The sequence below is a fragment of the Oncorhynchus mykiss genome, chromosome 8 (assembly GCF_013265735.2).
Source record: "Oncorhynchus mykiss isolate Arlee chromosome 8, USDA_OmykA_1.1, whole genome shotgun sequence".
In the NCBI taxonomy this organism is placed as follows: Eukaryota; Metazoa; Chordata; class Actinopteri; order Salmoniformes; family Salmonidae; genus Oncorhynchus; species Oncorhynchus mykiss.
In genome coordinates this window covers 17,669,981-17,682,008 of record NC_048572.1, presented here as the reverse complement: position 1 = coordinate 17,682,008, position 12,028 = coordinate 17,669,981, and the positions used below count along the sequence as shown (strand labels likewise).

At 40.2% G+C, this 12,028-nt stretch overlaps 1 pseudogene; it reads right to left on the bottom strand.

Moving 5' to 3' along the window:
* Nucleotides 1-20: 20 nt before the first annotated feature.
* On the bottom strand, nt 21-1,804 carry LOC110529193 (annotated as a pseudogene).
* Between the last annotated feature and the right edge of the window lie 10,224 nt (nt 1,805-12,028).

The following is a 12,028-nucleotide window of genomic DNA, read 5'->3' as shown; positions in this document are numbered from 1 at the left end:
TGTGACGTCACATAATTCAATTAATCATCATCATCATCTGGCACCTGCACGTCACATCTTTGGGAAAACGTCGAACAAACACAACAATTTCACTGATTCACACATATTAGCCTGTTATTATTATAATAGCCTAATTTCATAAAAACTGCTTGAGAGCAGGAAATGCAAGCTAGCTACAAATGGTTTGAGTATCCATTGTCGGAAATTACTCACTGGAAATCAGCCTACAAACAAATGGGCTTATTGAAAAATATGAAATTGTATGATTTCATCCTAATATGCAATGCTGTAGCCTACATAAATTACAAGGAGGGGAATTCTGCAGCAAAACATGTTGGCAGTCTCCTTATATACATTATATTCCAAAATGAGGTGTCCTGGTTTTCAGACGAGATCAGGCTATGTTTCATGAGCTACCATAACATTGGTTGAACCACAACATTGCAGAAGAAAATGAGCTATCAACCATAAATCCAAGTGTCAAGGTTATTACAAACGCTATTAATCGTAGGCACGACGTGTGTGTTCGCACAGAAATGGGACCTCTTTACATTGAAATGTCTGCGCCAGTCAAAATACTGCAGATTCATTTCTTCGTCTGAATGTAACAGTGTGAGTTGGTTAGCTTGCTCTTTGGGGGAGAGGAAATTATCCACATGTATAAAGTCATCTCTAGGCACAGAGTTCTCATTTGCCTAAGAGCAATTGGCTCAGATCCAGCAGCTAGTGGGTTGTACAGCTTTTCAGTGATGTAATTTGTGAATTGAGTTCTCAAATGACAGATAGAATTTACAACTGGAAATTGTATTCAGGAAGTATTGATCATTGATGTGTTCTCTAAAGGTTTTTCCATAGGTGTGTATATCGATGTGTTTGACCAATTCATAGCTCACCCTGGCATGGTCAGGGTTCCAGTTGCTCACAATCCAGCAGACCAATTTAGTTTTAAATTGAATACAACTGACCCATAAGGCACTTCAATATCTGCATCTTGCCTATAATTCAAAGTCAAATTGAAAATATTTCCAAGACCTGGCTTTTAATAAGTGTGGGACGGGGACTCTAGATTCCTCCACACCCATTTTTGGAAAGGTGGGCACTGCTGCAATGGTGGTAGATTTGATAAATCACCTTTTGTGTTTCTGTGATGGATGATGACCCCATTTGACTTATTGTATAGGTCTCAGTCAGCTGTTAAAAAAACAGCCATCAATATTGAACAGGGTGCTGCATGTGTCCAAATCATAGGAATGACCAGAAGGCCACAGCCTTTTTAAAACTATGGTCTTATTATTAACCTCCTTTGTAATATCGTCAAGATGTTCTTCCTTCTGAATTTGTCATTTTTATGATTCAATGGGTCTTGCAAGCCAGTTACTTGGTGGTTTAATAATGTAACAAGGCAGTAAATGTATTGGTTTTGTTTCAGTATGTATATTTTATCAGGTGATTATGCATTGTTTACCTTATAGCTTTTATATCACAAAAATCGGACACTATCTGATCACAGATGTCCAACATAGGAGGAACATGTCCATTTATTTTAGCTTACATAGCAAGATCACAATCGATGCTTGGGAAAAGATTATCAAATAGCCTAAGAAGCTCATACTGTAGGTTGATCATGATTGAGTAATAACCTATAAACCAACTAATTTCATACATTACTAACAAATGAGAAGATATGCTGGTCAGAGAAACTCAGAGGATAATCAAATCATATAGGCTGCTGATTCATTATACAGTACTACTGTTGCTTTTACGTTTAAAAGGGCAATTTACAAACCTTGCGCATCCCATTCATTCAACATTTATTCATCGCATTTGAGGAGGAAAGCGCACTGTGAATTAGGCTTCCCATTTGATGTTGACCAATCGAGCATAACAATTTGCAAACGAAATCATGTTATTTTAATAACAAAGATGGTAGATAAATAAGAGAGTTTACTCGAACCGTTTACCATTAAAAAAAATTGTCAATGTTCCTGTCTGTGTAGGTGGGCATGTTCTCTCTTACGCGAGTCTGCTTTCCCCATGTGAGAATGCCTTTCCTGTGTGAGCTGATTCCTCCATAATATCTGTCACACTCATGGGAGAGAGGGAACAGCTGTTTCTGGTCTAGTTATTGTCCCCTCCCACTCGCCCCACAAGCCCGCCCGACCAGAAAAAAATTGCCAGTGAGATATCTTGCACTGGGACACCCCCTGGGGCAGTAAGTAGACCAGAATGGCCCTCCCCGATCAGATAAGGTTAGGGAGAGTGGTGTCTCGCTTTCTCTACCATCTCTGTTCATATCAAACTATGATAATTAAGCAATTGATTATGCGTAATAATGTGGCTGCATGTCTGTAAATCTCACAGTTTGCCTGCAAGGGATGTACTAGCTGTCCATGAATAATAGTCTCGGTCAGGTGAATCTCCTCCACATGAGTGCCATGGCTCACTCTCCTGCCCTTTCAACTGTCAGTAGTTCATGCTGCACCAACACATAGAAGTTCAGTTTTACTTGAGAAAATGAACATGGCCTATAACAATACTAGCCTAGGACAATTAGGGCTAAAGCCCTTCAAACACAGGTCAAAACACCCATGAACTCATGCATATGAGTAGGCTATAACTGGTAGAGCCGTAACTAGGCTACATGTTACCTCTACACGCAATAGCTCTTCTACATTGAGCAGAACGGGCATCCTACAAAGGACCTGCCCTTACCTGGCACAAACCTAAAACAAGTAGGCTATATTTTCAAAATGACAATTAACCCCTCTATGGCCTACTCTTTAAAGGCAACACTTTTGCTCATTTAACATCAATGGCGAACAGTAAACACATTAAACAATATTGTAGCAATCCTCGCTAAATGAGCCATGTTATAATTCCCACCAAGTAGGTTAACTTAAGGATCGGACTCTTTTTTTTCCCATTTTCACCTAAAATGACATACCCAAATATAACTGCTGTAGCTCAGGACCTGAAGCAAGGATATGCATATTCTTGATACCATTTGAAAGGACACACTTTGAAGTTTGTGGAAATGTAAAATTAATGTAGGAGAATAATACACATTAAATCTGGTAAAAGATAATACAAAGAAAAAAACATTTGTTTTATTTATTTTGTTGTAACCATCAGCTTTGAAATGCAAGAGAAAGGCCACAATGTATTATTCCAGCCCAGGCGCAATTTAGATTTTGGCCACTAGCTGGCAGCAGTGTATGTGCAAAGTTTTAGACTGATCCAATGTACCATTGCATATCTGTTCAAAATGTTGTAACAAGACTGCCCAAATGTGCCTAATTGGTTTGTTAATACATTTTCAAGTTCATAATTGTGCACTCTCCTCAAACAATAGCATGGTATTCTTTCACTGTAATAGCTACTGTAAATTGGACAGTGTAGTTAAATTAACTACCCATATCAGATATGTCTATGTTGTGGGATTTTTTGTTGTTGCTTACAACCTCATGCTAATCACATTAGCCTACGTTAGCTCAACCGTCGCGCGGGGGGGGACACCAATCCTGTAGAGTTTAACCCTGTTGCTGCGATGGGTAGGATGTTTGCCTTTCAAGTCAGCAACCAGGGTTTGCTTCCGTGAACAAAAAGACAAACACTTCTAAATGAATGACATGATTAATCTACCAGACTCTGGCGTTTGTTCTTTTACATGAACTATCATCACATTTGCGTAATAGAATAGAGTAGATTAGAGGTACAGTATTTTTAGGATTTAGGCATATAAGGCAATTTTTTTGTAGGGTCCGGTAAAAAAATTGCCATTTTATAAATGCCTTTCATGCAATCCTACGTATAGTCATAAAAAATCTTTCCCAGTGGCACGTACCAACTCACCCAATGATGAAAATATTGAATAGCGGTGATGCATGGACAATGCACTCGTGCCAATAGTCGTGTCTCCCAATATCATAACCTTAGACAATGTATTGCCATTACACATTATCCTATTTTTTTCCTATTTAGAATAGAGACAAACTTGCACAAAACACATTTTAGAGGTTTTTGGAGTCAACCCACCTGTCACTGTGGGAGAGAACTGGCCATTGCTGCCACTTTCTGGTATTGTAAAAAAGTATTTTTAAGTACATTCCATTGATTGATTGATTGATATTACATGAGAATATGCTGTATTGGGCCATTAGTGGTTGCTTTTTGTTCTGTGGCCCACCTAAAACCTTTTTACATTTCTTGACACACTAAAATGAATGAAACTAGGTTTTTTCTGTAGATACAATCCAGTCTGAATATGACCCAATAGGAATATGTTGCAAGTGCAACTGGCTAATGCGTTCAGATCCATGGTTTGGGAAACACTGCCCTGGGCCTGTATCCACAAAGCGTCTCAGAGTAGGAGTGCTGATCTAGGATCAGGTCCCCATCTGTCCATATAGTCTTATTCGTTATGATCTAAAAGGCGATCTGTATTCATACTCTGAGAGGCTTTGTGGATATGGGCCCTGGTTTATAGACTCTCCCGTCTAGCTCTATTAAGAGTTCAAGTTAATGAACTGTGGTGAGATTTTACCCCGTTTTGATGAACTTGTAGTTTCCAAGTACAGACTCTGGAGGGCAGTAAAATACAAGTAATGTCTTTGCATTGATGTCTGCAGATGGCGTGAGGTAGCATTAAACCAGTCACAGCACTGTCATGGAAGCCCAAGATTAAGCTCTGAATAGGAAGCCACTATAATATATACGTCTCAGTTGTCTAGGCTAGTAAATACAGGTATGTCTCAGACTCACAGACATTCTTATAAACTGTTTTTACACATTAAGTGTCTCTGTGTTGGAAATCAATTATTGTCTTATTTTATGTAATGGTTATGGACCAACTAGTAGTTTTAATTTCTGCGAAATCCCCCTTGAAGATGGCTTTGGCTTTGGCATGGCTTTGACATTTGAGAGGTTTTTGGTTGAATGGGAAAGCAGTGGTCTATGTAGCAGCAGCAGGAAAATGCCTCTGTCCTTGTAGCCACTCTGAGATCCCTCTTTCTTTTTTTCTCTCTCTCTCTCTCTCTCTCTCTCTCTCTCTCTCTCTCTCTCTCCCTCTCTCCCTGCTCTCCTGATTAACCTGTGGGCCCTGCTGTGCCCAGTGTCAGCCAGTTGCATCCTCAGACAGAGCAATTTATTTTCACAGGGATTTTTTTTCTACTTCAAAATGGACTCCATTGAAGCCTACAGAGAGATCGGATAACTCTTAAGCACTCATATGTAGGCTCGACTGTGCATCTAATTTAGATATAGGATTTACAAAAGCAAAGTGCATGGTCTTTTCTCCCACCACAGAATGGAGCTCTGTTTGCATTACACAAACAACTAGTGCACCTCCTTAGCATTTGATCTAAATCGTCAAGGAGCATTACTGTAGCAACGAGTGGAGGGAGCAGGGTAAAGGGGTCCATTTAGATAGGGGCTGCAGGTGGCTATTTCCTCTTTGTGTAAGACCAGATTCTCTCTCATATGTTTAGAATAAAATAGGACTGACCTTAGAGGAAAACAGGGAAAACATTCTGTCCTTGTAATACATTTTATTTTGTATGTCAATGAGTACACATAGTATTATTGCTTTGTTTATTTTGTGGGAGAATGCTACAACCTTGTGCAATGTGATATGCCATCTGTATGGAGATGCCTTTTTTTGTTGCATTTTCAGCAGGAGAGTATAATAGGTTGTGGTGAATTGGACTACAATTAGAAGTGTACTCATTCAAGTTGGTCTCATCCTGCACCCGTGTAGCATACACTTCACTATTGTACCATAGCAACAGTCCGGATGACAGGGAACTATTTTCACCACTTCCCAAAATGCAGTTAGTTGCCTGTTATAATTCATATTCTACATGTACTATGTTGATTGTAATGACAGGATACAGTTGAAGGACAGACTAGACAGACTGCACACACTTTTACATGAAGAAAGCTGAAAATGCGGTCAAGAATGTTCTTTGAGATTTTTTGTCAACCTTCTGTTAAAAGTGTGTCTAGCGACCAGCGAAGTGGTTTATCAATGAGAATCCCTGTCCCCCCCCCACACCAAAGGAGGGACAGGAGTTTTCCAATCTAACTGTATACTTCAAAGGCATCCTCTCCTCTCTTATGTAATAGCTACTTCAAACAATTGAACTTAAGATATTGTCACTAATAATTATTCTAAATGCATATATGGCTTTGTTGATGCAGCAGAACAAGCAAAATACACATTTGTTGTATGTAATTGTAATACTCTACATTATACACAAGCAAAAAACTACACGATGACGGACAGTGGTGTCTGAGCTGTAGGGAATAGGTCTTTCATAGGACAGGGCGCAAGCTGTGGCCAAAGATGGACTCTGATGGTATAAGATTGTTCCAGCCGTGTGTTCTACCCAGGACGAAGAAGACTAAGTGGGTAAGTAACATTATTTTCTTCAGCAATACGGTTTGGTAACACTTTATTTGGATAGTCCATCTGTAGATGCTCTACAGACTATCTACAGTAACGTTTCAACTAACTATCTACTAACCCTTACCCTAACCCTAGACCTAATCTTAAGTCTTAGCCTAACCCTTATTCAAAACCTAACCCTAACCGTAACCTTAGCAAGCAGTTGCTTATCAACAGATAGTTTGTTGATAGTATGACCACCTGTAGAGCATCTACACATGGACCATCCAGACTATCCAAACAAAGTGTGACCTACGGTTTTAACCAGGTGTTGCCATGACATATCAGAGATGTCATCAGGTTGTCACCTGTGTTATGGTCTGATGACCAGGGCCCATTCAGATCCACTAGGACTGAGACAGGGGTTGCAGAGAAAGGTGATTCCACAAATCCACACAACCTTTCAAAAGTGTTGACAACCCTGGTGGTGATCTTCTTCCGATTCCTTGAAAGGAAGAGAGTGAAAGTGTTCCTATGACTGCTCTGTTGTAGGTAGTGGAATGTAGGAGGAAGATACGTTATTCAGGACAAGCAACCATTTATTGCAGTAAAACCTCCCACAGAGAAGGAGCTTTCGAATCATTATGCAAAGAAATTGGGGTCACTAACGCTGCCACTTGGTTACTGTGGGCAAAGCTGCTGTTCGATGTCTTCATTTGTTTGCTTTCTTGTGTAACAGCAGAAACATGTTCATGGGGCATGTTTCACAGCTCTGTTCAGAATTGTACTCAAATAGCCCTGTAGTCTTTTAACAGCTTGTGTTACATTACCTCATTACACGGTTTGTCCCTCTTCTTATTTAGTCTGGAGAGTTAGGTCACAAATGCTAATGTGTGTCGTCTTATTGTCATGAAAGACATTGATCCAATTGATATGTAACAGTAAAACATGCTGAAAAAAGCAATGAGCCCATTTGTTCAATTAGTAGTTCAACACTTTTGGATTGACTATTATGGGTTATTTATTTTCTGGAGTATTGGGTGTGTGAAAATGTTGTAGCACTTTTATCGAAGCTTAAGAGTCTCATGAGTAAGGCTCTTGTGTCGTCTAGTCTCCCTTCTGTCCCCATCAGGAAGGAAAAATGAACAATGCCGATTTGCTTACTTGACATTTGGCTCTCTAACAGGTATAATAGAACATCCTGAAAGGCCTTGTAAGTAGCAATTCTGCCTGTTCAAACTATCATTTGTAACGATATACATCTCCTAGCCTGTTAGGTGTTAAGCAGAGAAGGAAATGAAACATGATAAAGACAGGAAAATAACAGAGTAGTGCTGGTGTGAGAGCACAATACGTACCTTCACAGTAATGTCTCTCTGGGATGCTCTCTTAGATTGAACACTGCTATATCATCCTATGGGTAGCATTCATGCAGGCCTGAATGTTGGAAATCATTACATGTTTTTTTTGGTCTTTGCTGTCTGAGTGAATGCAGATCGTGAATGCATGTTCTGGTTATGAATAAATGGTTGACCTTAATTTCTTGTTAACATCTAGCTTAACAAGTATGACAGTGTAGAAGTGTTTTATCCAGTATTCCTATTAATCCAGCTTTGACCAGCATTTAAATGCCCCACTAATGATAGATATAACAAGCTATTAAAATTCAGACATTTCAGTTTTGTCTCTGTAAAAGTGAATTCCTCTTGATTGAAACGGGTCTTACTAATTATGCAGAAGCCAACTGGACATTGTGTATGATGGCAGTTCAGTTGGCCACATGAAGGGTAGAACAGAGGGGGTGGGTGTAGGGGGAGAGATCTTCAGCTGTCCAAGTCTTCTGCTGTAGTTGGAGAGGTTTGGAGGGTCGTGTACACAGCAGCCACTCTCATGCAGTAGTTGGAGATGTTTGGGGTGTGAACACAGTAGCCAATACTCCTTTCAGGGGTATACAGGCAACTACACCAGCAGTCTCTATTGAGACCAACATGTTCAGTGAGGGTGGGTAGACATTTTTATTTCTATGTATTTTTCTCTCCTGGGTGAGGTGCCCATCTATCATGCAGCAGAAGTGCTGGGTGAATTCACAAAGGGATTGTATTGCCCACAGCAGGGGCCTTGGTTTGGCGCTTATCTTTTCATTACCTGACAGGAGAAAAAGCCCCATGGTCCCAGATATAACCCTGGTATCACCCCTCAACAAACACTCCATCCTCTGGGGGACAGCTGGTGTTCAACAAGTGGCAAGGTGGAGCCTCACCTGACAGTGTATAGCCTAGCACTGTGATGCTCACCTGTGATCTGCCCTGATCCAGTCACAGGGGTGGAAATGCGTTTGTGAAAGGTGGCCATACTAAAGGATCATAACAACCCGAAGATGGCATGACGGTCACCTACCTGCTGGGATCTGACTGATGCAAATGTCATTATATAAATGTCATGACAGTGTCCTGTTCTCACCCATGCATTCACAAGATGTCTTCATATTGACTATCTTTTGTAAGTATTTGTGATTTATAAATATCAGAAAACATAAAGTGTAGGTCTGTAGTTAGTGCAACTTTTGCGTAATTATTGTCCGTGTCTTTATTTTCAGCCGGAACAGGACCTTGTCCATGTTCTTGTGGCATCCTGGATCTGGTGCTGGTAACATTGGCTGTCAGTCTCTCAGCATGTCATTGTCATTCCTGAGGGCTCAGCTGGGAGATCCCCTTGACTGGCCATCTGGATGCCTAAAAACATGTTCTGTCCACAGATAGATTGACAGATATCCTTATTTTTCCTCAGCCGCAACCTGGTTATATGGAGCTGTACATGTCCTTGTTTTCACTGGGAACAGATTTGTATTGAAATAAAACAGGAGTCGCTGACAAAAATATTTTTGGGGTGAAAGGGTGTATGAAATGGATGCTTTGTAAATGGCTGACTGCCAGTCAGAAAGTGTAACTGACATATTGGTTTTGTCATTGAAATGTATCAACATCCAAAAGGAGAGAAGGATTGTCAAAAAAAATCTGAATTTATAGTGTGGTAGAGGTTTGGCACATATACAGTAGAATAGAATAGTCTGAAATAGCACCTGATGGATTCATTCTGACTTAGTGTTTAGTTTTGTCACTAACTCAATGATAAACATTTAGCTAGGAATATGATGAAAAGATGAGGAATTAAACTAATATGTTTGTGCCATGGTGAAAGCACAAGTCAATAACGAGGAGGCAGAAAGGTAAGTTTGGCTATTTACTTCATGATGCTGGCAATGACTGACCTTCCACACCTATGGGGCGTGCACGCTATACTGTATATGGAAGTGTCTGTGCACGCTCCTTAACGTACCTACAACCCAACAAGCTCTCACGATCTCACGTCAGAATTAGACGTTCATCCATGTTCCTCAACCAACAAACTTCAAAGTTGTTCCAAACATACAATTTTGAGGGTGGTTAAGGTTGATTTTAGGGATTACCTCCACATTTTTAAGAATCTTTTTTTAAAGGATGCTCTTAAGGATCCGCCCCTTTTTTTCAATATTCGCCTAAAATGACATCTAACTGCCTGTAGCTCAGGACCTGAAGCAAGGATATGCATATTCTTGATACCATTTCGAAGGAAACACTTTGAAGTTTGTGGAAATGTGAAAGGAATGTAGGAGAATATAACACATTAGATCTGGTAAAAGATAATGCAAAGAAAAAAACATGTGCATTTTGAATTTTTGTTGTACCATCATGTTTGAAATGCAAGACAAAGGCCATAATGTATTATTCCAGCCCAGGTGCAGTTTAGATTTTGGCCACTAGATGGCAGCAATGTATGTGCAAAGTTTTAGACTGATCCACTAAAATTGCATTTTGTATCAATAATGCCCAAATGTGCCTAACTGGTTTATTAATAACTTTTCAAGTTCATAACTGTGCACTCTCCTCAAACAATAGCATGGTTTTTGTTCACTGTAATAGCTACTGTAAATTGGACAGTACAGTTAGATTAACAAGAATTTAAGCTTTCTGCCAATATCAGATATGTCTATGTCCTAGAAAATGTTCTTCTTACTTACAACCTCATATTAATCGCATTAGCCTACGTTACCTCAACCGTCCCGTTGGGGACCCACCAATCCTATAATTAAGGTTAGGGTTAAGTTTAGGAATTAACTCCGAAGGGTTAAGGTTTGGATAGGCTTAAAACCAAAATCTCTAAAACAACTTTTTAGCACTGGATTCAAACATGCAACCGTCAGCACCAGAGGCAAATGCCTTCCCCATCCTCAACACCCCAGCATAACCGAAACCTACTTGAAGATAACAGCGCTCACTGCTGCCCCCTAGTGGCTGGTTTCAACGGCATCTCCAAACATTCCTTAGACATGGATGGATGTAGAATACTGACTTGTGTCACGGGTGACCTGGCTTCATCATCACTATACCCAATACACAAAATAAACAGGGTCATATTTTACTGTGGAATCAAATATACTGTATGTATTAGTCCCAGAGGTAATCTCTAATTTTAACAGTCATTTTAGCAGTCATTTCTGCTCTCCTTTAGGATATAGCTTTGCTATGTATATTTAGGTGGCTACAATGTACATACAGTTTAGACCTACACACACACACGTGGTGGTCAGTGCCATTTATGATGAGGGAGGACATTTTTTTTGTTTATGAGCGTGGCCTTATTTATATTACAGAATGTTGGATGACTATTAATATTCCATTCACCCAGTTCAATGTAACAGTGATAGATTTAGGCTACTACATGATACTCAAATGTTCCATATACCTATCATGAGGTTTCTACAACCTAGCCAACGAGTGAAAGTTTACAACGCAGGTGCACACAGGACGAGACAATAATTTGAGATGACAGGCAGTGACATATGGACAGATAGTGACACATTCAATAATGCCTCGCACACTCTTGCCTGCATCTAGCTTATCTAGAGTGTAATCATTAATCCAACAGTTGCAAATTAGTTTCTATTAATTTACGTATTTTTATCCCCGTTTTGTCTGCTTCCTCTCACCTTTTTCCTTCGTTTGTGTACTTCAATGAACAACACATCAGCTGTATGTGAACAGGTGAAAAAACCTGAGCTACGCTTCACTGCTAAGCTACGCTTCATCTCTTCTCCGGCCTGGGTCTGGCCACAATACTTCGTCCACATCACAAGATACGTTTTCTCTTGCCAAACACCAAGGGAAGTATCTCCTAGCATGGCGTATCCAACCTTGGACAGAGGCAACCTCTATGTCCCCACATGCGTCCTGCATTGCCTGGAGAAGCGGCATGCGAGCATAGGGTTGGCGATTATACACTTTCCAGCGCCAGGCTGAGAAGAATTCCTCTATGGGCTTTAGAAAAGGTGAATATCGGGGTAGGTACAAAACTACAAATTGTGGATGGGTGGCAAACCAGTTTTGGACCAGCAGCACATAGTTATATACCCCCACACTGTCCAGGGCCATTGGTAATTGCCCTCTGTCCTATTACATTTCTTCCGCGGCGCCTGGTTTTGGTGAGGTTGAAGCCAACCTCATCCACATAAATAAATTAATGGTGAATTACATGGGTATCCAGCTCCAATACTCTCTGTAACAGACAAAAGGATATACAGATGAGTAAATATGGTATGTCTGAAAT